A 28,000-nucleotide genomic window follows, 5' to 3' on the forward strand; every position below is an offset into this window, starting at 1 on the left:
TTCTTCTCATTTTTTTCTTAATGTTTTTATTGTAATAAAATATACATGACATAAAAATGATCATTTTCACCGTTGGTAAGTGTACAGTTCAGTGGCATTCAGTACATTCACATTGTTGGGCAATAATCACCACCATCCATCCCCGGAATTTTCCATCTTCCCAAACAGAAACTTTGTACCCATTAAACAATAGCTTCCCTTGCCCACCCCCAGCGCTTGGCAACCAACATTCTGCTTTCTGTCTCCATGATCCTTGAATATTCTTGACAGTGCTGCCAACTGTAAGTATTCCTTAACTTTAGGAAACTTTTTGTTGTTTATTTTTAAAACCCATCAGAGAAAATGCACAGCAGCGAGGGAAGGCAAAAGCCTCCAGGGACCCATCTGAAAGAATGATTATGCCAATAATAAGGCCTGTGAAAGGAGCTATCACCCCTGAATGAGGCAGGCTCTCACCCATGCCGTGCCAAACTTAAAGCAATGTTTCTGCTTTGAAATGATTGGTGATAGAGAGCACATTTATGCTGCAAATGGGAGACAAATTCAATCACCTGGGCCGGTCGGTGCCCAGAAAGCCAGCATGTTGAGATGAATGTCTTCTGGATCTGGCATGTGGGTATTATTGGGAGAGGAAGCATTTGTTCTGGAGCCATTGTGATTAAAGAACCACGGGACCAGTCGGCTCATTTGTCTCGGTTTATCTAATTACCAGACCAAGGTGAAGATTTTGGAATGGTTTAAAACACAGAAATGAAACCCATATGGGACTTAAACTGGATGTGGTCCCAGTTGTATGAATGAAATTCAGTTGTTTTCCCCATTTCTCTCTCTCTCCGTTCCTTCCCAATGCCCCTACCTTCCCGAGAAAAACAAAATCAATTCAAATTGAAAAATAATTTTCACAGACAAAGTAGAGAGTGGGAAAACAGGGTTAACAGTCAACCTGGAAAATTCTGACCCTAACAAAATGCTATTCCCTTTGTAGCAGAAACAGGGCCATTTTACCCAAATTATCTGAATAATTACTTTAACTCACCATTTCTCTTTGCCATTGTGGATATAACCTAATGTTAAATTATGCCTCTAGTCCCAGTCACGTCTTTCTGGAAAGTTTTCCTTATACTACATTAAAAAATTGTTTAAACAAATGTGCAGAGTTCACACATGGTGAAAAAATGAGCACACAGTGATGTAAATTTCTTGCAAAGAAAAAACCCTATATTTTGTCTATCAGTTCCAGTTAAACATGCAGTAAACAATTTGGAGACACTCTTCAGCGGTCCTTTTTACTGACGCAGAGGACACGAGTTCTCAAGTACACACAGGCTAGCTAAAAACAGGACATTAATTTCTGCTCCCACAAGCAGTACTGAGAGCCTTCTATCAAGGTTCTAGGGAAATCTGTTCTAGGACATGAAAAAGAACTGAAGAAATGACTTCTTTTTACATATGGATATCGCGATGCATTCTGGGGGTATCAAAGGGAAAAAAGTTCATCATAAAAATGAACGACTTTAGTAGTTTGTTCAGTCACGATCAGAGCAGAATAAATTCCTCTATCAGATTTTCTGGGAATGAGACCTGAGATTGATACATGTTGGTGTGGGGAAGGAGTCACTAAGAAGGTTACAGACACGTGGGCAAGGAGGGCAGTTGACTATGGGGGTCTGTCGTAGCGAGCAGTGCTGAACCTGGGGAAGGGGATATAAAGGCATGATGGGAGGTGGTGAGGGCTCAAAGAGAGGCATTGTCCTTACCTTTCCAGCTGCATAGCTTTGGGCAGTTCTCTACAATGTGATGATACTTGCACTGGTACAGCAGGACTGATTCCACAAGGCCATGATGCAAAAGGGATGTGCCCAGAGAAATTCCCATGGAGGAAGGCAATTAATTGTAAGCAAACCTGGGAACATGTTGGGTGGGGGTTGTCCCTCTGAGGCCTGGTTGTCTAACCCTGAGGTAGGATTCCTAAGGAGTAGGAGGGTTGCTAAGCCTCCTTAGGAGGAACGTGGGAGAGAAGTGCCTGTCTTTGCTCTGCTGGGATGCTCCCTGAGAGAAGGATCATGCATACAAGCTGTGGATCATCAGACTGGTCTGATGCCAACCAATTGAAACAGCAGCTTCTTTTGAGAAAGAACATGCCCAGGCCATGGATCGCTGCCTTTTGGCTTGCTCCATAGTATCCAGTCTCGTAGGCAGGGGCTAATCTACCTGAAGTTCTTCCTCCTAAAAGCCTGTGCTGCATGAGTGATAGCAACTGAAATGGGAAAAGGCTTGTTCTCCAAAAGTATGTGTTTGCAGCCTTGGGGCTTATTGGGCCCTTGATTCCGGCCACCTACATATGATATGAAAGCTGTATTTCTATTTGGCATGTGTGTATGGAGGAGAAAGTACTGTGTGTAAGTTAGGAGCACAGAGTTGAGTATCATCAGATAGACTCAGGCTTAACCATTGCCTCTGTCACTTACTTGTATATAACCTTGGGTAGCTTACTAAACGTCTGTGTCTGTTTTCTCATCTGTAAAATTGGGATGATAATTATGATTGTCTCATGAGATTGTTGTGAGGATTAAATGAGATAATATATGGAAAGCCCTTGGTGTAATATCTGGCTTAAGACTCAGCAGGGTGAGTATTCTTATCACATTCATTTGTATGAAAAAGGAAACTGAGCTCTGAGAAAATAACCAACTTTGCTCAGGGAGCTACCAGGCAGGTATTATTGTAGCCCTTTTTTACAGAAAGGCCTAGTTACTTACTCAAGATCACAACCTCTGGCCTTCAAAATGAGGTGTGCTGGGATTGGAACCAGTGAGAGCAATATCATAAAACTTCTCTGACCTTCACATTCATTCACACAAACACCCATAAACAGCAGGAAGAGATCTTGGTTGAGGCTGTCAGAGCCTCCTCTTGCTTTACTTTTCCACAAGGAGCCATTGTGGAAAATGAGTGCAGGCCTCCTTGTGCACAGGAGAGGGACAGAAGGAAAGAAGGCCCAGGAATGAAGAGAAGAGAACATGGAGAATTCTAGAAAATAGACCTATACTCGAGAATAATACAGAACCCATTAGAGCCTGAGTGTCATATGTGGGCTTATTTATTCAAAAAGAAATGTTTATTTGGTAAATGGATGATTAGAATGGCAAATTTACCAAATGTTTATTTGGTAAATGGATGGTTAGAAAGGCATCAGATATATTAAAAAATAGGATAATTCCTCAACCTTGTTTGAAACTTCAAACAATTCATTGTTTTTGTTTTCCTATTTAAATGAGACAAGTGATTTCATAATCTTTCCCTTATTGAACTGACCATTTTGTTGTTGTTGTTTAACTGAACCAACCCACTGCTTCGCTATCTTGAATAAAATGCCAAATTGAAATCTCCACATGGTTTTGATATTGACTGTCACAAAGTAAGTCAAACCAGTGAAATAGCTACTGAGATTGAACGCTTTACTGAATTAGCAACTTCCCCCGCCATGGTTTGGCCACTTCTTTCACTAAACCAACTAAATCAGCCAGTTGCTTTGAACACAGTTATATTTTTTCCATGCCTTCCATAGCCACAGATAATCAGCATTTAACATCTCATGTATTCTATCAGTAAAACAGGAAAATGAATTTCTTTTCTTTCTTTTTTTTTTTTTTTTTGAGACAGAGTCTCACTCTGTCACCCAGGCTGGAGTGCAGTGGCACGATCTTGGCTCACTGTAGCCTCCACTTCCCGGGTTCAAGTGATTCTCCCACCTCAGCCTCCCGAGTAGCTGGGATTACAGGCACCCACCACCACGCTCGGCTACTTTTTGTATTTTTAGCAGAGACGGGATTTCATCATGTTGGCCAGGCTGGTCTCGGACTCCTGACCTCAGGTGATCCACCCCCCTTGGTCTCCCAAAGTGCTGGGATTATAGGCGTGAGCCATCGCATCCAGCCTAGGAAAATGAATTTCTATTTCCACTTTCTGTTTCAAGATAATGTTGGGAAAATCAATGGGGTAGGTATTGCAATTTTAAAATGATAAATTCACTTTTCTAAATGTTTTCCCAATGTTACTTTATAATGGACAGGTATTTGTGTGCAGTTTAACGGTGGTACCCTATACTTATTTGTTCTATTGATTTTCTTCTGCCACTGATGCACTGAAGTGCAAAGTGTTACATACACTTGCAGCTTGTTTTTGTACTCCGTTGGGGACAGAGTCGTAGATATAGCTGTTTAATCTTGGGATTGGAAAAGATCTGAAAGGCGATATTGATGGGATAGGAATTTTAAACCCTTTTGGCTTTCTCAATAAGAGACCAAATAAATGCAAAGCACTTGATATCTAAATAAAATCTGATATAACAAATATTTCCCAATACTTAGCACAGTACTTAGCAAAATATATATTTATTGATTATAAATGCTGCACAAAAGAGTCTACACTAGCCAATGATAAAATATTAAAGTAAGGCAACTTTTCAAAATGGTTTGGTGCATTGACTACTATCATTTATTTCATCACTATAATATGTGTATATTTGATACTTCAGAAACAAGATTCAGAGAAACTATTCTTTCCCTAAATTGGATACAACTGGTAATACTCTCCCCATTGAAACCACAACTTGCCAAGAAGTTGTCGGAAAACATTGTGACTCATGCTTCACCTTGAAAATCCTTCTTCAGTTCAGTGCATGAGCCCCTCAGAGAGCTCTCCCATGCACAAGGTTGTGCTATTATTCCCATCCACAAATTTCAGCTCTACCGTGCTAATTGCTTAGAGTTTGTGGGGTTGCATTTCCCCAACCAGGTTATAATCTCCTTGATGTATAACAAGCATAAGAAAGAGATCTGACTCAACTTTCCTTTTATCTCTTGCAGCCCAGAGCACGGAGCTAGGCACATGGTAGGTAGCTAGTGAGTATTTATTCATCATTGCTCTGCAAAAGTCAGAGAAAGTTCCCTTCTTCCTCTGTGAGACATGAAAAATATTTTCTCAGTAAATACATCTTGACAAGGAGTAGCTTTCAGTAGAAATAAAACAACATTGAGAATGGAATCTATAGTTTGTGGTTTAACCTTTTTCCTATGAGATGTTTCTTCCAAACATAAAAGGCTTTAAAAATGTGGCTTTGCGTACTTATCTAACATGTAATTCATGGGGCTGAAGTCTCCTTCTTGCCTGTCCCCAAAGCCCCCTCTCCCACCCCTCTTGACTCAAGAGGATCATTTTTCTTGTTCCTGCTCCGTCCTCTTCAGGTTCCCTTCTTCCTGATTCTGTTTATTCTTGTTTCACAACAAGCTGCTGTCAGTAAGACCTTCCTCAGAATCCATACAAATCTCAATATTTTAAGGAAAACTAAGCTTTTTTTCCAAATATAATATCAACCTATTTCCATTGTAGAAAAATTGGAAAGTGAAAACATGGAAAAAAATAAGTAAATTATTATTCTACACCCCAGAAATAACTGCTGCTAAAATTTAATGGATATCACTCTATTTTCTAACCTATATTCTAAGCATTTTAAAGTATTTTTCTGTTTTACAGAATTGGAATTATACTACACTTATTATATAAAAACACTTTCTCATACCATTAAATATTTTTCTACTAAATATCCCTAAACCTTTACTATGCCCAAGAATCACCTGAGAAGGATGCTTAGCTGCATCTTCTTAATTCTTCTGAACAGAGATCTTAAACAAATAATTCTGGGGTAGTATCCAGGAGTCTGTGTAATTCATATGCATCCCTAGCCAATTATGATGCAGTTATTTCTCAAACCATTCTTTAAGAAACTTGTTTCCACAGCATAATTTTTCATGGCTACATACGATTCTGTAATTACATATTCTGTTTAATTATATGCTCCATATGTAATTACATATTATAGTTACATATATAATTACATATCCATATAGTTACATATTCTATAATTACGTATTCCATAATTTATACTATTTTTAAAATTCTCATTTTAGAAGTTACATGAACAAATAAAACGAAGTGGAGTGATATGAAGAAAAGAAGGATTTGAGGTCCTAAAAAACTGAAATTGATTTAATATGGTTTAATTTACTCACAGGGTCTTTTTATTTGAACTATCTCCTGGCCAAATCCCAGAAATGAATAGGCTCTCCCAGAGTATACAGTGAGGTAATGTCTTGGTAAATTGAGTTGGAAAGAATTACATTTGCAAAATTTTACAGAAATTAAAACTACTGTTATAAAATCCATGTGTTGTCCAAAAATATTTATACCAAAAATCTTAAGAAAATCTTCTTGTCCTAAGCCTCCTTACCTCTTTCTTTATCCTAGAACCTCATTTGTGACTGATTCTTCATATCTTTATCTGCATGCCTCTCTGAGTTTCTCCTTATGACTATGCCATTCCCAATGTCTTTCCAGAACATTCTGTTTTTTGAAAACATTATTCCTTTATTAATGCTACTTTAAGTTCATACTGATGTACTGGATAGCCTCATTTTGCTGACCTTGCAGCCAGCATTAGCCTGTGTGGAAAAGACTCCTGGGTCCGTGTTCATTCACATCTCACTGCAACCTCAGAATATGCACTTTATTTTATTTATTAGCATTTTAGAGGGAAAGCATATCATTTTTTCAATTAGCCTTGTTTTATTTTTTATTTATTTTGTTGATTTTATGGGGTACATGTGCAGATTTGTTACATGCACAGAGTGTATAATTACCAAGGCAGGGCTTTTAGGGTATCCATCACCTGATTAATGTACATTGTACCATCTTTCCAGAACATTCTTACCCTTGATGTCTCACTGTTTTAGAAAGTCTTCCCACCATTCTCCTCCACCATCATCTGAGCACCTCTGTGGGTGGATGTCATCTATAAAACCTGACAACATAATAAATGGGTGTTTTAGCTAATGCCCAAGTGAGATAACGGAGGCTGAGATAACACCCGTGGATCAGGGATCTGGTTGTCATGGTGGATTAACTAACTGACCTTTTGTTAATGTTGGAGGCCACCTGTATTTAAAGTCAGCAACGGCAGAACTCTAGAGAATATTGCTTACCAAAAGGACCCAGCTGACTGACTTCACCCCTGCCGCAAGTGAGGTTTATCGTTTGTATCTGTCTGTTGTTGGAAGACTCAGGGAGACAGACACCTCAGGACTGAGGAGGAGACAGAGGACGTGGCAAGGCTAACAGGGTAGCAGGTATCTAAGAGTTTTGTTTACAAATTTTCACATTGCTAAGTTTAATTTTAAACTTTTAAGTTAAATCTTAAAGTGTATCTATTTTTGATGTGTAAAAAGTATTCATCAAGTATAAATATGCTTGCCAAAGAGAAGACTGGAGAACACAAATAAGTGCAGAGATGATGATGATGTTAGAAAGTTCCAAAGGGTTGAGATATTTTACACAATTAATCAGAGAGGCTCCAGCTACCTCAATACAGAGGCTTAGGGAATCAGAATGTTGGCCCTGTAAGTGGCCTGTAAAGTGATAGCCATTTTCCAACATCTTTACAATTCCCAGTGGTGAATGCTCATGCACATGAGTGTTTCCTGCATGACTCCATGGTCTCCAGCTCATTTGTATGAGCACATTGGACCATCGGCCATGATGCTGAGTAAGGTGACAAGAAAAAGACTAGCTATGCCTGGCATTTTGCACAAGACAGCATAATCCTGAGAAGGGGTTATATATCAGAGTGGTTAAGGAACCTGTTGACAATAATACAGATACAATGAGGCATGACTTCAATTTGAGCCCAGATTTTGCCTTATTTCAAAATCTCCCTTGTCTTTCCACTTCTTCCTTGTGTTTCTTTCCTCTCTGTCTAGACATCGTGGAAAACTGGTGCTTTGTGCTGCCCATCACATATTCTGTCTTCTTTTTTTTCTTCAACTTTTAAGTTCAGGGGTACATGTGCAGGATGTGCAGGTTTGTTACATAGGTAAACATGTGCCATGGTGGTTTGCTGCAGAGATCATCCCATAACCTAGTCATTAAGCCTAGCAACTATTAGTTATTCTTCCTGATGCTCTTCCTCCCCACAGCCCCCAAGAGGCCCCGGTGTGTGTTGTTCCCCAACATGTGTCCACGTGTTCTCATCATTCAGCTCCCACTTATAAGTGAGAACACTTGGTGTTTGGTTTTCTGTTCCTGTGTTAGTGTGCTGACGATAATGGCTTCCAACTCCATCTATGTCTCTCCAAAGGACATGATCTCATTCCTTCTTATGGCTGTGTAGTATTCCATGGTATATATGTACCACATTGTCTTTATCCAGTCTATCATTGATGGGCATTTAGGTTAATTCCATGCCTTTGCTATTGTGAATAGTGCTGCAACGAACATACACATGCATGTATCTTTATAATAGAATGGTTTATATTGCTTAGGGTATATACTCAGTAATGGGATTGCTGGGTTAAATGGTATTTCTGCCTCTAGGTCTTTGAGGAATTGCCAAACTGTCTTCCACAATGGTTGAACTAATTTACACTCCCACCAACAGTGTGAAAACACTCCTTTTTCTCCGCAACTTTGCCAGCATCTGTTTTTTATTGACTTTCTAAAAATCGCATTTTGACTGGAGTGAGATGGTATCTCATTGTGGTTTTGGTTTGCATTTCTCTAATGATCAGTGATGTTGAGCTTTCTTTCATATGTTTGCTGGCCACATGTATGTCTTCCTTTGAGAAGTGTCTGCTCATGTTCTTTGCCCACTTTTTAATGGGGTTGTTTGTGTTTTTCTTGCAAATTAGTATTTAAGTTCCTTGTAGACTCTGGATATTAGACCTTTGTCAGATGGATAGATTGCAAAATTTTTCTCCCATTCTGTATGTTTTCTCCCATTCTGTAGGTTGTCTGTTCACTCTGATTATAGTTTCTTTTGCTGTGCAGAAGCTCTTTAGTTTAATTAGATATCGTGTGTCAATTTTTGTTTTTGTTACAATTCCTTTTGGCATTTTCATCATGAAATCTTTGCTCGTGCCTATGTCCTGTATGGTATTGCCTAGATTTTCTTCTAGGGTTTTTTTTTTGTTTGTTTTATAGTTTTGGGTTTTACATTTAAGTCTTTAAATCATCTTGAGTTAATTTTTTATTATTGGCAGTTAACAACTACTTTGACCAAGAATAGCATTCTGCAAATCAGGCTGTTATATTATCACATAATCTAGTCTGTTGTTTCTCTATGTCTAATAATTCCTTGAATAAAAGTGTCAGGATTTTTTTGTAAAAATCAGATTGAACATCATAATCTACATTATATTTTCATAATAATTTGGATTCTAATATCTTAGTTATAACAAAACGGGCAATTGTTTCCAAAGTATTTTGTGCCTAAAACTTCTTATTGATGTGGTCAACTCATGTGTGTATGTGTGTGTAAATATATATATTTATATACATATATTTATTAATAACTACAATTGTTGTTTTGTAGACTTATTCCAAAAATTTATCTATTTGTCCAGTATTTGTCTAATATATTTCATTATTGTTATACCTTCTTGATATAGTCTTTTCCCCTATATTTTCAACATTTTAGTATACTTTTATTTTTTCAATGTCTCCTGTAAGTAGTATACGGCTGGGTTATTTTTAAAATCAGAGCTTAAATTCTCTTTCAATTAGAGTTTAACTCATTTACCATTATTGTAATTTCTTCTATATTAGGACTTATTTCTGACATTTTATTTTATATTTAACCATGTTTTAAAAATTACTCTTTATACTTTCTTGTATTTATTTAAAAAGATAAATGTTTACATTTGTTTAAAATTTTTTCACTGATATTTTGAAGTTATACAGATTCATACATAGTCTTAATTTTCCCTTTTAAAATTTAAAGCTTATCAACAGTTTTGTCTTCCACTTGAAAATGACAAAAACTCTAACACACTTTCACTATCCCCCATGTTCTTCTCTATTTCTTAAATCCTTAAACTTTTGATTCCAGATTTTGTAATATGTATATAAAATATATTAAAATATTTACTGTATGTACACCCTCCCAAGACTAAACCAGGAAGAAGTTGAATCTCTGAATAGACCAGTAACAGGCTCTGAAATTGTGGCAATAATCAATAGCTTAGCAACCAAAAAGAGTCCAGGACCAGATGGATTCACAGCCAAATCCTACCAGAGGTACAAGGAGGAGCTGGTACCATTCCTTCTGAAACTATTCCAATCAATAGAAAAAGAGGGAATCCTCCCTAACTCATTTTATGAGGCCAGCATCATCCTGATACCAAAGCCTGGCAGAGACACAACCACAAAAGAGAATTTTAGACCAATATCCTTGATGAATATTGATGCAAAAATCCTCAATAAAATACTGGCAAACCGAATCCAGCAGCACGTCAAAAAGCTTATCCACCATGATCAAGTGGGCTTCATCCCTGGGAGGCAACGCTGGTTCAACATATGCAAATCAATAAACGTAATCCAGCATATAAACAGAACCAAAGACAAAAAACACATGATTATCTCAATAGGTGCAGAAAAGGCCTTTGACAAAATTCAACAACGCTTCATGCTAAAAACTCTCAATAAATTAGGTATTGATGGGATGTATCTCAAAATAATAAGAGCTATCTATGACAAACCCACAGCCAATATCATACTGAATGGGCAAAAACTGGAAGCATTCCCTTTGAAAACTGGCACAAGACAGGGATGCCCTCTCTCACCGCTCCTATTCAACATAGTGTTGGAAGTTCTGGCCAGGGCAATTAGGCAGGAGAAGGAAATAAAGGGTATTCAATTAGGAAAGGAGGAAGTCAAATTGTCCCTGTTTGCAGATGACATGATTGTATATCTAGAAAACCCCATTGTCTCAGCCCAAAATCTCCTTAAGTGGATAAGCAACTTCAGCAAAGTCTCAGGATACAAAATCAATGTGCAAAAATCACAAGCATTCTTATACACCAATAACAGACAAACAGAGAGCCAAATCATGAGTGAACTCCCATTCACAATTGCTTCAAAGAGAATAAAATACCTAGGAATCCACCTTACAAGGGATGTGAAGGACCTCTTCAAGGAGAACTACAAACCACTGCTCAAGGAAATAAAAGAGGATACAAACAAACGGAAGAACATTCCATGCTCATGGGTTGGAAGAATCAATATCGTGAAAATGGCCATACTGCCCAAGGTAATTTATAGATTCAATGCCATCCCCATCAAGCTATCAATGACTTTCTTCACAGAATTGGAAAAAACTACTTTAAAGTTCATATGGAACCAAAAAAGAGCCCGCACCGCCAAGTCAATCCTAAGCCAAAAGAACAAAGCTGGAGGCATCACGCTACCTGACTTCAAACTATACTACAAGGCTACAGTAACCAAAACAGCATGGGATTGGTACCAAAACAGAGATATAGATCAATGGAACAGAACAGAGCCCTCAGAAATAATGCCGCTTATCTACAACCATCTGATCTTTGACAAACCTGACAAAAACAAGAAATGGGGAAAAGATTCCCTATTTAATAAATGGTGCTGGAAAAACTGGCTAGCCATATGTAGAAAGCTGAAACTGGATCCCTTCCTTACACCTTATACAAAAATTAATTCAAGATGGATTAAAGACTTAAATGTTAGACCTAAAACCATAAAAACCCTAGAAGAGAACCTAGGCAATACCATTCAGGACATAAGCATGGGCAAGGACTTCATGTCTAAAACACCAAAAGCAATGGCAACAAAAGCCAAAATTGACAAATGGGATCTAATTCAACTAAAGAGCTTCTGCACAGCAAAAGAAACTACCATCAGAGTGAACAGGCAACCTACAAAATGGGAGAAAATTTTCGCAACCTACTCATCTGACAAAGGGCTAATATCCAGAATCTACAATCAACTCAAACAAATTTACAAGAAAAAAACAAACAACCTCATCAAAAAGTGGGCGAAGGGTATGAACAGACACTTCTCAAAAGAAGACATTTATGCAGCCAAAAAACACATGAAAAAATGCTCATCATCACTGGCCATCAGAGAAATGCAAATCAAAACCACAATGAGATACCATCTCACACCAGTTAGAATGGCGATCATTAAAAATCAGGAAACAACAGGTCCTGGAGAGGATGTGGAGAAATAGGAACACTTTTACACTGTTGGTGGGACTGTAAACTAGCTCAACCATTGTGGAAGTCAGTGTGGCGATTCCTCAGGGATCTAGAACTGGAAATACCATTTGACCCAGCCATCCCATTACTGGGTATATACCCAAAGGACTATAAATCATGCTGCTATAAAGACACATGCACATGTATGTTTATTGCGGTACTATTCACAATAGCAAAGACTTGGAACCAACCTAAATGTCCAACAACAATAGACTGGATTAAGAAAATGTGGCACATATACACCATGGAATACTATGCAGCCATAAAAAATGATGAGTTCATGTCTTTTGTAGGCACATAGATGAAACTGGAAATCATTATTCTCAGCAAACTATCGCAAGGACAAAAAACCAAACACCGCATGTCTCACTCACAGGTGGGAACTGAACAACAAGAACACATGGACACAGGAAGGGGAACATCACACTCCGGGGACTGTTGAGGGGTGGGGGGAGGGGGGAGGGATAGCAGTAGGAGATATACCTAATGCTAAATGATGAGTTAATGGGTGCAGTACACCAACATGGCCCATGTATACATATGTAACAAACCTGCACATTGTGCACATGTACCCTAAAACTTAAAGTATGATAATAATAAAATAAAAAAATAAAATAAAATATTTACTGTATGTAAATATAAATTTATAGTCATTTCTAATTTATATATTATTAAACAGGTTATTTCTTTGTGCACTCTTGCTTCCATATCCCATTGCTTCTGCTTGGATTAATTAATCTTCTTCACGAAGGAGTCATTTGAGTTCCTCAGAGAACTCGCATTTAATGTGACAAATTATTGGCAACTTTGTATGCCTGAAAATATATTTTTTTTACCTATTCAGTGAAAGTTTAAGTGGCTATAATTCGAAGTTCATTATTTTTTCTTTCAATACTTTGAATGTGCTAGAACACGTATTGTCAAAAAGTCTAGTGTTAACCTGAATTTTGTTCTTTTTAGGTAAACCACTTTTACTCTTTTGAAGCTTGAATTTTTTTTCTCTTTGCGTTTATTGCTCCTAAATTTTGCTATAATATACCTATGTATAGTTTTTCTTATTTGTATCCAGCTCAGTACTCTCTAGTTCTTTCTATGTAAGGTGTTATATCTTCACTTCTGGTCATTCTTAGTTGCTGTGTCTTCAAATATTGCCTCCCATAGCTCTGAAACGCCTATGGGGCAGAAGTAGGCACAGCTATATCTATCTGCTATATCTCATAATTATGGTATTTTTTATTTCTATATTTCTTTTGCATATTTTTTATTTGAGCATCCTTTTCCATCCTGCCTACTAATTTGATCTTTGGTTTCATTGATTTTGCTACTTAACTCATAGGTTGAATTTTCATAGCGCCACCACCCCCAACCCCCACCCCCACCCACACACACACACAGAAAGAGAGAGAGAGATTGAGCATCCTTATCCAAAATGCTTGGGACCAGAGGTGTTTTGAATAACATTTCTTTAAAAAATTCTGAATACTTGCATATACATAATGAGATATCTTGGGGATGGAACTCAATTCTAAACATGAAGTTTGTTTATGTTTCATATATAGCTTATATGCATAGTCCGAAGGTACTTTTATATAATCTTTTGAATAATTTTATACCTAAAGTTTGTGTTAAGTACTTATGCATAGAATTTTCCACTTGTGGCATCATGTCAGTGCTCAAAAACTTCAGATTTTGGAACATTTCAGATTTTAGATTTTCAGATTAGGAATGCTCAACATACATGCATGTGTGTGTGTGTTTGTGTGTATGGATATACATCTATATATATCTCCAGGTGGCTTTTCTTGGTCATCTGTTCTTTGCTTACAAAATACAAAAGAAATAAAATTTGAAAGTGAAGATCAGGCCATGATGAAGATTTTCAAAAGTAATATCAAAAAGTTGGTTGCATTACTCCAAACTCCCTCATCAAAGAGAATATAAAAGAGACAAGAAGCCCAGTGCGGTGGCTCACGCCTGTAATCCCAGCACTTTCAGAGACCGAGGCAGGCGGATCATGAGGTCAGGAGATCTAGACCATCCTGGCTAACACAGTGAAACCCCATCTCTACTAAAAATACAAAAACTTAACCGGGTGTGGTGGCACGTGCCTGTAGTCCCAGCTACTCGGGAGGCTGAGGCAGGATAATCCCTTGAACCCAGGAGGTGGAGGTTGCAGTGACCCAAGATTGCGCCACTGTACCCTAGCCTGGGCGACAGAGCGAGACTCTGTCTAAAAAAAAAAAAAAAAAAGTCAAGAAAGTAGAGACTGGGATACTGGGATAGAGTGATGAGAGATGTCGTTGCTTTACCTCAAACTTGTGAGAGATCTTTAATACAAATTTTTGTGGAATTTAATGTGCAATTTCTGGATTCAATGGGAAACAGAGAACAGATATATGACTCTCATGTTAGAAAGCAAGAGAAGTGAGTAGGAACTTGCTTTAATAGAGGAGTAAAGAAAAACTACCACTGTTTTGGAGTTGACTTACACTCCCAGAGTTTGTCCAAGCAAGTGATGCTCTAGTATTTCTTATGGAAACTTAGAGTCATGTTAAGTTCTGCTCCAGATGCCCCTCTGGAAGGGCAGAGAGCCTAAGTGAAATGGTTTACCCCAAATCCCGGGCTGAGTGGAGTCAATGGCTAAAAGAACAGGATGCGTTTTCTGTAACATAGAAGTTGCAGTTGAAAAGGTTCAGTCAGGGAGCTTTTGATGAGGCCATGAGTTTCTCCATGACAGAAAGTGTTAGTGTTAAACATCAGCTAGACCCAGAGACAGCAAAGCCATCTAACAACAGTAGCATCAAATGAGAACTTTCCATCTTCTTTCCCTCAGCTTTGATACTGGCAAGACCAGAAATTCTGGCTGTCAAGCTTGGGGAGAAAAAGAAATGCTGGGGGAAAGAGAAGGACTCGCTCCGCCTCCCTAAAGGCAGCCACCCTCCTGCAACCAGTACTAGCTGGGGAATGGTGGAAGATTTGTATCAAGATTGAGGTATTAATTAAAACGTTGTGCTGGGTATTCAAAGTGACCATGAAACTTGCTACTCTTGTGAAAGACCAACTTTTTTAGAGGAAAGCAAGGGCTTCTCCTTCTGAGTAGGCTTAAAGGGACACTAGGAGAAACAAAGATAAAGTTTATTTATAATGACACCCTATAAATTCCCTTATTCAACCTACTAACTCCATTAGCTTAAACTTCTTGTTCCATTTTACTGCAGGGTTGATTCCATGTGTATAGGATCTTTTTCTTTGACTCTTTTATTGTGCTTTATGTGGCACATTTGCTCTCGTGATTTCTGGCTGAGTTCTTCAATCGCTACACTTGCACAGCTATCTGGGGGAAGACACGCCCTCCTCCATCCAGCACTGTGTTCTGCAAACCTGTGTTCTTCAGAGTCGGTTTAAACAACAGCAGGTTATACCTCCCAGCTGTATAGTCTGAAGTTTCTTCTGGTTTTCTCTAGTGTTCTCAGTTTTCTTTGGTGTTCCAGCACCATAGAGCATCATTTTGTTCCTTTGCCCAGGATTGCCCTCATTCTGCACAGACATCCTTTTATTAAATTGTACAGCCCTTGGTGCCTGTGGCCCAGCTAGTCTACATCCACTCCCCTTCTGAGCCTGCCTCTGGGAAAGCCGTAACGTCATCATGCTCCTCAGTTCTCTCCTGATCCAGGCAGCTGTTTTCCCTGAATGCCAGGACGCAACAGCCTCAAGTCTCTCCTGGGTTTCTCTCGGTTTTGCTCTATGTCACAGTTTCCCAACCTCAGCACTATGAACAGTTTGTGCTGCGTAGCTCTTTGCTGTGGGGGCTGTCCTGTGTGTTGTAAGACATTCAGCAGCATCCCTTACCTCCACCCACTAGATGCCATAACATTCACCACATCTATGACAGCCAAAAATGTCCAGACATCCAAATGTCCCCCAGGAGTCAGAATTGGCCCTAGTTGTGAACCACAGCTTTAGGTGCTGAGTTCAGCTTCTCTCGGTCTTTCTAGGCATCTCCAGGCTTTGCTATGGCAGGCGGAGCTGACAACTCATTTCCTGTTTTACCGTCTTTCTATTTTTACTGTAACGTCTCCAAGTCAGATAATTAGAAACCCCATTATCTCCCTAATTACCAGAGGTAAAATCCCTCATAGACTCCCCAAAAGGGTCCCGGGGCCACCTAAGAACCTAGCAGGTCAGGGAAGGAATAAATAGGCTTCCTACGAGCTGGACCTGTTCCAAGAGCTCTGCGTGGACCGTCTCGGTTAATCCTCACGGCTCTGCTAGGCTGGGGACGGTGTTCATCCTCATTTTCCAGTTGAGGAAAGCTAGCACAAAGGTGTACAGTAACTTAGTTCAGGCCACATTACTGCAAGTGATAGGACTAGGATCAAACACATCTATTTTGCACCAGCAAACCAGGATCAGGCACAGTCTCCTTCCAAAGACTGTGCTTTAAAAACTAAGCCAATCGGGAACGACCCACACAGGAAGAGAGTCTTTTGGTGGGAAAAGAAAGACCGATGGCATGGCTGATGGCAGCCCAAGGGGACAGTAGACAAGTAATTCCCTGGGGCTTGAAGAAAAAGCCGAGGAGGAGGACTAAAGGGGCTGTCTGAGATCCGTGACCGATGAAGGGGGGTCCTACACCAGCGTCTCCTGCAGGGGTCATTTCCTACAGCGTCGGTGCCCCCTCACACTCCTCCTCTTGTCTGCAGCCTCCTACCCACCTCTGCCCCCTTCTGCATCTGCCTGACTCCTACTTGCTCTGTAAGATTCAGCCGCGGTGTCACCTTCTCTGAGAAGCCTAGGACCCCAGTCTGTACTGGGGACTCCCTCTTACCTCCCACAGCTCTTTCACTCAGTTCTGCGAAAGAGGTTTAACTTTCTGTTTGCCGAACTAGTCAGTCCCGTGGTGACGTCAGGATTATCTTTCTCTCACTTCAGTGCCTCTGGGACTTAATAGGTGCACGAAGAATATTTATAGGTGCCTGAGAAATGCTTGCCGAGAAATGACTGGCTGTTCCAAGGCATTTCCAGGGCAAGGCGGTCCAGTCTGCGCCGGGCCGGGCGGTTGTAGAGGAGGGGATTGGGTTGGGGGAGTGAGCAACCTGTCTCAGTTTGCCTGAGATTGTCCTGATTTTAGAGTTGAAAGCCTGGCATCTTGGGAAAGCCGTCAGTCTCAGGCAAATGAGACATTTGTCATCCTGCAGGAGGGGGACAGTGGTACAGTGGGAGTCAGGAACACTGTTTTTTTTTTTTTTTTTTTGGCTGTTCCTGTAAATGAGGATGGTTTTCAAAGATGGTTTCCAAAAGTTTTCAAAGATGATTTTCAAACCCAAAGGATCAAATGGTATTCAATTGTTCAGGGTAAAAATTCACATCAAAATTTAATGAAAATGACAGCTTTTCCTCACGTCTAAGTTTTGACACAAAACAAAACTCCTACAATAATAGCAACAACAACAAAATTTTCCTAGTATGGTCACAGACTTGCTCTCCTCCTGCGGTTTCCTTTGATTGCTCCCAGAAAGGGACACATATTTGGGAACCTTCTTGCTTTTCCCTGTTGCCACATCTCTTTTGGCCTTGGCCAAATCATACCGCTGAGAGAGACTAACTGTTGCGGTATCTTTTATCAGCCAGGTCTAGAGGAGTCTCATCCCTACTCCCTGGTCCCTGATGTCACTGGGGTAGCTCTTCTCTTCTGGAAACAGGATGGGGACTGCTCACAAAACAGTTTTGCCACAGGCAGAGCCTACACTTTCAGCCTGGCCCTATCTGAGTTCTTTCTCTGGCCCTCCCAGACACGGAGAGGTCTTTAAGATAAAAAAATTTGGCATTGGATTTTAAGTCTGGCACCCCAGGCTGAAATCTGGCACCCAGGCAATGGACTCACTTTGTGTGGGTTCGCTATATCTAAATGTAAGAGAACAGATAACAACAACAAAATTTAATTTTGGCTTTCATCTTCCTGTTTATATCTTTCTTGTTTACTTAAGCATGTGGCCTGCTGACAGCTGGCAAGCTCACAAAAAAAAGGAAGATAGACTAGTTCTGATTGCCCTAGGGTAACCTCCTTAGTGAAGTCCTGTAAGGAATTCTGGGCTGTCCTTCACTGGCCTTTGCTGGAAAGCAGTCCTAGAGCCTTCGCATTAGCAACGCCCGGCACCTGCTTCGCACCCCCGCTTTGCTTTTCCACCCACAAAGTACTTGAAGAACAGAGTAGTGAGGAAAGCCTGACTTTCGGTACTTACCAGCTGTGTGACCTTCAGCAATCCTTAAACTTTTTCTCCATTATAGAATGGGTATACTAATTATTCCTATCTCATAGTAATTCTCTTGAAAGATTAAATGAGGTTGCTTCTGGGAACACTTGGTAGGGAGGTGGAATGTTTTAAGCAGTTTGTAAAAGTTAGCTCCGTGATTCTCATTTGAATTCAATTTTGCTCCCAGGGGACGTGTATAAAGACACGTTTAGTTGTCACACCTTGGGGTGGGGGATGTCACTGGCCTCTAGAGGGCAGAATGCAGGTATTTTATAATACACAGAAAAGCCCCCTACCTCCCTACTCCACCAAAAAAAGAAAGAAAAAAAGAAAGGAAGAAAGAAAGAAAGAGAGAGAGAGAGGGAGGGAGGAAGGAAGGAAGGAAGGAAGGGAGGGAGGGAGAGAGAAAGAAAGAGAAAGAAAAGAAGAGAAAGAGTTATCCTATTTAAAATATCAATGGTGTTGAGTTTGGGAAATCCTGCATTAGCTATTACTATGTTATTATTCCTGTGGAAGTAATGCCTCTTTATTCTGGATTAGCTTCATGGAGACATAGTCGTAGATATATGAGAAATTCACAAATCCTGTGATCTTATTTAATAGGTGAGTGTGTTACCAAAACAAGTGGATGCTGATCAATGTAGAATTGACCTGTACATATTGTTGATCATAATGTCCATATTATCTTATAATATATTCTCAGCTGTCTCTCCAAAAAAGAACAGTCTAAGACTCCGTATACATATTAGCTCCCTTTATTCCTTTGGTCTTAGAAGATAAACTACACTTTAAAAAAATTAACAGTGGGCCAGGTGCAGTGGCTCACACCTGTAATCCCAGCACTTTGGGAGACCAACAGGGGCAGATCACTTGAGACCAGGAGTTCGAGACCAGCCTGGCCAAGATGGTGAAATCTCATCTATACTAAAAATAGAAAAATTAGCTGGGTGTAGTGGCAAATGCCTGTAATCCCAGCTACTTTGGAGGCTGAGGCATGGGAATCGCTTGAACCCAGGAGGTAGAGGTTGCAGTGAGCCAAGATCATGCCACTGCACTCCAGCTTGGGCAATAAAGGAACACTCTGTCTTGAAAAAAAATTAATAGTGTTATAATGTTTCCCTTACAAAAGCAATGCTACACAAATTCATTATTTAAAGAATTAAAAGGTACCATTCTTCTTGACTCTCCTATGGGTTTGATTGGATGCAGAGTTAGAAGAGAATTCATAATTGGCTTAGACTGGTGAGGCCGCCAAGCTCTTGAAATGTTTGTTATCAATTCAATTCATATTTATTGAGCACCATCTATTTGCCTAAACCATGCTAGTTGCTGGAGAGATGGTAGCAGATAAAATGAATACATGGTCTGGTTCAGAAGATGGAAACTATACAATTAATTACAAGTATGTTAAATATTATGAAAGGGGACAGAGAGCAAGGAGATTATTTAATAGAGTCCTAGAGGTGCCAAAATGCTCACTGAGGAAGTAACATTTAAGCTCATCACATGAAGAAGTTTCAGGCAAACACGTGTGAAGCCATGAGCTGAGGGAAGGCAATGAAAAGACATATAATTATGGGGTGTACTTGTTACAACTGCTCTCGATTTAGAGTTTTCCATGTGGTTACATCGTTTTGAGCCCATGTGAAGGAACCCACTCACTTGTATGTATGTCCGGCTCTGCCCATGTTTAGATAACACGTTAGGTTCAAGCAAAAATCACTGTACGACTAGCTCTTCCTTGAAAAGCAGAATTTTACGACGTGGCAAAATAAGGACTAATCACGGGCCCTTCTTCTGCCTTTCAAAACCTTCAAATGCTAAATGTCTCACATCTTTTTTCTAATAGGCTCCTTGTTTTGCTTATTTTACTTAGCACAAATCAGAGCTAACACAATCCCATTTTTAATAGCTCTCTTTCAAAGTCTGTTGATATGCCAGTTGGTATGAATCATCCTAAATGTCCTTCCTTATGGGCTAGACCCATCTGTCAAGATCTACAAAATAATATTTCCTGCTTATGGGAGATATCTATGCAGAGCAAGGGCCCTGCCAAGGAGAATGCCACAAAAGCTGCATGCTAATACTCCAGTTCCCTGCAATCTTATCTTCTAGATTTTCCAGAGAAACACAGATCCTATAGACCCACAATTAGCAATGAAATCAGTTTTCCTAGTCTGACCTAGAAGAGAGCTTTGCCATGAGTGTAGGGTTGCCAGAATTTCAGGAAAAAAAAAAAAAAAAAAACCAAGACAAATTGTTTTTTAGGCTAAGTTTATCCTTTATACAGGACATACTTATGCTACAAAACTATGTATTATTTATCTCAAACTCTTTGCTTACAAGGCATTGTTCAATGTTTAAAAAGCACCTGTTTCTTTATTCATCTTCTTCAGGTCTTTGCTCAAATGCCATTTTCTCAGTCATGCCTTCCTTGATCACCTTATTTAAAACTGGCAACCCCCATCTCTCTTCCTTGCCTTTGTTCCCTTTTATCATGTATCATCAAATTATCTACGTATTTTATTTATTGATTGTCTTCCCCTGTAGAATGTAAGCTCCTTAATAGCATGAATTTTGGTCTATTTTATTCACTATTGGATCCCCAGCACCTAGAACAGACTGTAACACACAGCAGGTACTCAGTAAGTAGCTGTTGAAATCATTCATTCATTTGTAAGTTACTGTGGATAGAAGCATGGACTCTAAGGACTCACTAACTTGAGTTTGAATTCTGTCCCTGAAAAATATCTGTTGTGATGTCAGATGTGTTGTTTCATTTTCTCTTCCTCAGTTTCCTCTTCCATAAAATGAAGATAACAGTAGAACCTCTTGGATGGATGTGTTAAGAAAAAGATAATGCCTGTGAAGTACCTAGCGCAGGACCTAGCACGGTACATAGCACAGTACCTGGAGAACTGTAAGCATTTAATAAATGGAATTTATCTATTTAACAAATACTTGATGAACATGTTTTCTGTCTCACAGAATGTTGTGGGTATTGGGAGGACCACAGTGATGCATGGTCCTTGCCCTCAAAGAGGTGATAACCTAGTGAGGAAATAAACAGATAATAGTCACGGATTATGATAAATAATCTATAGGAGCATTAGGAGGGCACTGGACCCAGAGTTGGGTTGGGGGGTAAGGAGTGGTCAGGAAAGGTTTCATGGAAGAATTGCTATCTGTTTTAAAGTAATAGGCTGTGACTAACCAGAAGAAGATGAAATGGGGGTTGGTAGGGTAGAGAAAGTATTCCAAGAAAAGGGAACAGCAGATACCAGAACCCAGAGGACAGAGTGAACACATGACCACCATGTTGGGGAAGAGCAAGCAGGTCAGTGTGTCTGGCTCAGGGACAGAAGCACAAGGAAGGGAGGAGATGCGAGCTGAGACTGAGAGATCAGCAGGACACGTCACAGAGGAACTTATAAGCCTTATCAAAGGCTTTGGACTCACCCGGGGGAAAGAAGAGCCAAATTCCTCCATCTGCAGTATGAAACTGGATTTGGAGAACTGAAAGTAACACTAGATAAAGGGAAGGCAGTAAGGAGGTTTAGGTAATTATCCAGATAAAACAGGATGGGGTAATGGGAATGGGAAGAAGTGACTTAGAAAATAATTAGAAGATAGAACAGAGGGGATTTCAGGATTTGTTGTTCATTGAAACAATAACTTTGTAAGGAGCTCTATTTTCTGTGGATTTTTCTTTCTTAAAATGTTGTTGAGCTCGTAGAATAAATTGAACAATAGTCTATCATCTTGAATGTACTGGAGAAGTTTGTATAGAGTTAGTATTATTTAATCCCTCAAATGTTTGACAGAATTCATCAGTGAAGCCATCTGGGCCTGTAGTTTTCTTTGTGGAAAGGTTTTTAAATACATATTTAACTTATTTAATAGATATAGGTTTAGTTATGTTATCTATTTCTTTTTGAGCACGCTTTGATAGTTTGTGTCTTTGAAAGAATTTTTCCATTTTAGTTAAATTGTCAAGTTTGTGTGTGTAATGTTGTTCATGATTTCCTTGTTTTCATTTAATGTCTGTAGAATGGTAATGTTGTCACCTTTCTCATTCCTGATATTGATACTTTGTATCTTTTCTATTTGTGTCACGATCAGTTTGGCTACAGGGTCGTCAGCTTTATTGGATCTTTTCAAAAAATAAGTTTTTCATTTCATTGATTTTTCTCTGTTTTCTTTTCCTGTTTTCTATTTAATTGGTTTCCACCTTGATCCTAATCTTCGCTATGTGTTATGTGCACTTATTATTTAATCATTTTATCTTCAGAGTGAATTGACCCTTCTATCATTATAAAACATTCCTCTGTTTCTAGTAATTTTTTGTCTTATAATCTATTTTTTTCTGATGTTAGTATAGTTACTCCAGCCATTGTACTAGAACACCTGCAATAGAGTTCTTATAACTTTCATTGTCCTTGTCTGCCATTCCTAAAATCGGTGCTAGTTCTTAGCTTCTATTGGTTGATTATCCTCTTCATTATGGGTAGTGTTTTCCTGCTTCTTTGCATACCTGGTAGCTTTTCATTTTGATGCCAGACGTTATGAATTTTACCTTGTTGGGTGGAGGACAGTTTTGTATTCTCATGAATATTCTTGAGCATAGTTCTGAGATGCAGTTAAGTTATGTGGAAATTGTTTGATCCTTCTGGGTTTGACTTTTATGATTTATTAGGCAGGTCCAGAGCAATGCTCAGTCTAGGTCTAATTATCCCACATTACACAACCCATTGTCCTTTGCATTATAGTTTCTCCAGTCTGGTTGGTAACAGCAGGCACTATTTCCACCTTGTATGAGTTCCAGGCACTGTGCCCTCTTACCCTCTTGGCTGGTTCTTTCCCCAGCCTCAGGTATTTCCTTGACAGCCATACAGTAGTCAGTACTCTGTTGAATACTCAAGGGTAACTGTCCACAGAGGCATCTCTCTCATCGCCAGTGCTCTGTCCCACACGCAGTTTTCTCCGTGGAGTCTCAGCTCGATTTCCTCTCCACAAGGAATCCCTTGGACTCTCTCTTGGTCACATATTTTCTGTGCCATCACCTAGAGACCCTCTCAATGCAGGAAGCTGTGGCACTCATAAGACTCACCTCTTTTTTACCTACCTCGCAGGGAAGGCTGTCCTTTATTGTCCAGCACCCGCTGCCTTAAAAACCACTGTTTCATCTATTTTGCCTTTATTGAGGGAGGGCATTGCTCCAGGCAGCAGGTAAATCTGGTTCCTGTTTTGTCACCTTGGCCGGAAATAGAAGTCCCTCTTATATTATTTTGAACCTGAGAAATACAATTATTTTACTGACAAATACTTTAGTATATACCGCCAAAAGATAAGAATACTTTAAAAGTGCATAACCACAGTACCGTTATCTCACCTTTAGAAACTGACAATGATATCTTAATATTTGTTATTAAATATCTCATAAATGTCTTTTTATTTTAATCATTTGTTTGCTTGAGTCAAGATCCAAATGCGGTCCACACCTTTGGTTGATATGCCTCTTCAGTCACTTCTAACCTGTAGTTTATGCCTCCATCTCCCCTATCTTCCTCCTTTCTCTATCACTTTCTGTCTCTCTTAGTTTGTTTTTTGAGGAAACTAGTCTTTGTTTCGTAGTGTTTTCCATACTCCTGACTGTGCTGACCCCACCAGCATATTTCTCTATCCTCTATATTTCCTGCAAATTGTTAATGGGTCTAGAAACTTGATCAGGTCCAGGATCCATGCACTTTTTAACGTGCTTTATGAACTCTTTATATTTGAGATAATTATGGTTAAAACTCCTAAGGAAGCCACAGAAAAGGATTATTGTAAGTTCTACTACCAGAGGCTCCTGGAGACATTCCTTTGTGAATCTACTTTTTACTCATCATATGTAACCTTAGGTCATTCATTCATGTCTAAAAGGAGTAGTTGGATTCAGTGAAAAGGCTAATACAGGGAGAGACAAAACCCAGGAAAATGTAAAATATCATGGACTAAACTACTGAGCCGAGTGCCCTAGAAAGGACATAGCAAGGAAGACTGGAGATGGCTGAATTGAGGTTGGCCTGTGAATTTAATTTCAGATTTTATTATCCTAATTTACATGTTCATAAAAATGAAATAAGTCATTATCAAGTGCTTAATTTTCAATGTAAGTCATAAAAATGTGTACACATATAACACAGCCTGGAGCTAGAGTTAGGATTTTTATTCCAGTCTCAAGTGATCTGGCATGCACAAGATAAGACTATGATGAAAAATGTTTATTAGTCTTATTAATTTCTTCATTCATGTATTCACTCAATCACTTCATATAGTTGGTCAGTGATTTAGATATAGACCCATTCTTGAATGAAGGCGGCAATCACAGGGTGTATGGCAATGCATAGAATTCTAGAGTTCCTTCTCCTTGAGTACTTCAGTTTCAGGCAGAATACAGGTGAAAAAAATGCAACAGAAACCATCAAATGTTATTAAAGAGAGCTATAAAAATTGCAGTGGAAGTCCAAAAAATGGAGTGACTTATCTATCATGCAAACTTGGGGAGGAGGAGCTTGTCTCTATTTTTGAATTTTACTACAAAGAGTATGTATAACTTTTGATTATCTTCATAAAACAGAACATTTAAAAAAATGTATTTGCAGTAGATGTTTGGGTTGTTTTTACTTCTGACATCCAATGTGTAAGTTTTCTCCTCATATCAACCAATTCTCCCATTCTCTGGACACCAACAGGGTGTTCTACAATTCAATTCAATTCAATTCTGATATGGTCTACCTGGAGTTAGTATCAGATCCTGTGAGTTAAGAGGTCAGGCACACAAGACTGGTCCCACTTCAGATGCCAGTCACAAGTTTCACTTATCACCCATACTTCTGACTGATCAGCTGTAAATTTGAGAATTCCCACATGCTCCTCATTAGGTTAGATAATTTGCTGAAATGACTCACAGAACTCAGGAAAGCACATTACTGCTGTGATCAGCTTATTATAAAGGGTGCAACTAAGGAACAGCCAGACGGAAAAGCTGAATAGGACAAGGTATGAGAGGGGGATGCAGAGCTTCCATGCCCTTCTAGGTGCACTGCCTTCCCAGCACCTTGATGTGTTCATCAATCTGGAAGCTCTCTGAATTCTATTGTTTAGGGTTTCTATGGAGGTTCCATCACCTAGCAAGGTATTATTGATTACATCATTGGCCATTGGTAATTGACTCAATCTGCATCCCCTCTACCTTCTCCAGAGGTCTGGGGATGAGGAGGAAGCTGAAAGTTCCAACCTTCTATCACATGGTTGGTTCCTTTGGCAACCAGCCCCCATCCTGAAGCTATCTAGGGGTCACCAAGAGTCGCCTTATTAGCATAAACTCAGGAGCAGTCGAAGGGCTAGTTAAGAATACCAAAATATTCTCCTATCGTTCTTACCACTCAGGAAATTCCAAGGGTTTTAGAAGCTCTGTGTTAAAAATCAGAGATAAAGACCAAATATGCGTTTCTCACTATATGACAAATATTTTCTAGGATTCTGAGTCCTAAGATTCTCTGAGATGGATTCTGTTGGTCAGGGTGACAGTATAAGTATTGAGGACCAGGGATGTAAATATTTGCAGAAACAATTGTGATCTGGAGTAAATTAAGCAGTGGGAAAAAAAAGGGAAGTGTCAGAGTGGGCAAGGAACATGAGCCAGATCTCAAAATCCCATCAGTGAAGCAGGCTGGGCACCAGGACACACTGAATCCAAGGGTATAAATACAGGATTCATTGTCTGTGTGTATTACTGAGATCATAGTCTGTAGCTAATATTTACGGAGCGCTGACTATATGCCATGTACTGTTTTCAATGCTTTCATTTATTAAATCCTTACAAGAGTGCGATGAGTAGGTTTTATTGTTAGTCCCATTTTACAGGTGAGGAAACTGAGGTACCAGAAGGTTAAGTGAGTCATAGCTAGTCTGTGGCAGGGTTGAAATTTGAATCAGGAACATCTGCTGAACAGGTTACTCCCTGTTGTTGCCTCCTTGAAGTGTTAAATATATAGGAAGAAAGAATTCCAGAGTGACCATGAGGTAGCACCAGTCTCTAGTTGTCATGAGCTGGGTTTGGTTACCAGTTGTGGGGACTCTTCCTGGCTTGGGACCCTTCCCAGAGATGGGAGAACCCATCAATATTGAAAGTATGCCCCTCTGAGGTGGACAGCTGACAGGTTCTAGGCTCTTCATTGCTGAGACATTGAAGGGTCTATGATCAGTTTCACCAAAGGGAGCTTTTCTTTACTGCATTGCTTTCAACCCTAATGGCATCTTACAATTACCCCCAAAGGAGGGCAGTCCAGAAGGACTCAGCAATCAAGTCTTTTTGGGGTTGTGTTCAAAATTACAAAATTAATATCTCCTAGAAAAAATAAGCATGAGGAACCTTTGAAATCACCTCATCCCCAAGTGGCAAATCCTCAGCATTCAGGCCACCGTTTCTCCTGTTCCAGCCATGCTCTTACTGAATAAATTGGTGGCCACATCACTCCTCTCACCTACAATCTTCTTAACAAGGTGCTACAAGCAGTCCTTCCAAATCTACTAGCACTGGGATGAGAGATGATCTAACCTGATCCTTTTATTTCAGAAATGAGGAGACTAAGTGCACGAGTGTAATTTCCTAGGCTGCTTTGTGAAAAATTTGGCTTCAAGTACATTTTGGTTTCTAAATCTAAGGCAGGAATTCTGGATCACGGCATTATAGACATTTGGGGCTGGTTAATAATTTGCTGGGGTCGTGGGGAGGGGGAAAGTCTCCTGTGCATTTTGGGATGTTAGCAGTCTCCCTGGCCTCTATCTACTAGACGCCAGTAGCAGCTCCCTCCCACACCACCCTGCTTTAATCAAAATTGTCTTCACATATTGCCAGATATCTCCTGGGGTACAAGATTGCCCCTGGTTGAGAACCACTTATCTACGTAGTAGGACATCGACATCACTGACATGTACATCTGGCATTGGCAGTAGAATTAGCCTTGAGAGCTGCAATCACAACATGCAGGAACTTGGTGACAGATTGAAATCCCAAGGACTCTGCAGTGCATCACTGGACACTGGCAGGGAACTTTATCTCCTCCAGAAGATATAGAACAATGTGACTAAAACACACGATTGCCCTGAAAAAGACCCTCATCAAGGAAAAACAAATGAATGGAAAAAAAAACCCCAGATAAAATGCCATGCTTTTTAGGAGGTGTAACCAATTTCTTCCAACATGTGCTTAAAAGATAGTCTTGGACAATTTGTTATCATCATTATTAATATAATTACTAGATTTTCCATAGTATGCTGTTATGGACTGAATGCTTGTGTTATCCCCAGTTTCACATGTAGAAGCCAAATCCCCAGTGTAATGGTGTTTGGAGGTGGGAACTTTGGGAGGTAATAAGGTCATGAGGGCAGAACCCTCATGAATGGGATGGTGCTCTTGTAAGAGGAGACATGAGAGAGCTTGCTTACTCTTCCTCTCTGCTATCAGCCAGAGGAGGGCACAAGGAGAAGATGGCCATCTGCAAACCCAGAAATGAGGCCTCACCAGACACTGGATCCATGAGCACCTTGATCTTGGACTCTCCAGCCTCCAGAACTGTG

At 39.7% G+C, this 28,000-nt stretch overlaps 2 long non-coding RNA genes across 2 annotated transcripts in view; one reads left to right on the plus strand and one right to left on the minus strand.

Annotated features, from left to right (window-relative positions):
* LOC134810525 (uncharacterized) overlaps positions 1–28,000 on the minus strand; it is a 381,944-nt gene that overhangs the window by 73,537 nt on the left and 280,407 nt on the right. The gene's annotated exons all lie outside the window — the stretch shown is intronic.
* LOC107975737 (uncharacterized) lies at positions 171–27,987 on the plus strand. Its single transcript, XR_001719135.2, has 5 exons — positions 171–281; positions 4,869–4,893; positions 6,989–7,184; positions 21,168–21,293; positions 27,888–27,987. It is a non-coding gene; the product is annotated as an uncharacterized LOC107975737 (long non-coding RNA).

The sequence above is a fragment of the Pan troglodytes genome, chromosome 6, assembly GCF_028858775.2.
Source record: "Pan troglodytes isolate AG18354 chromosome 6, NHGRI_mPanTro3-v2.0_pri, whole genome shotgun sequence".
NCBI classification, from domain to species: Eukaryota; Metazoa; Chordata; class Mammalia; order Primates; family Hominidae; genus Pan; species Pan troglodytes.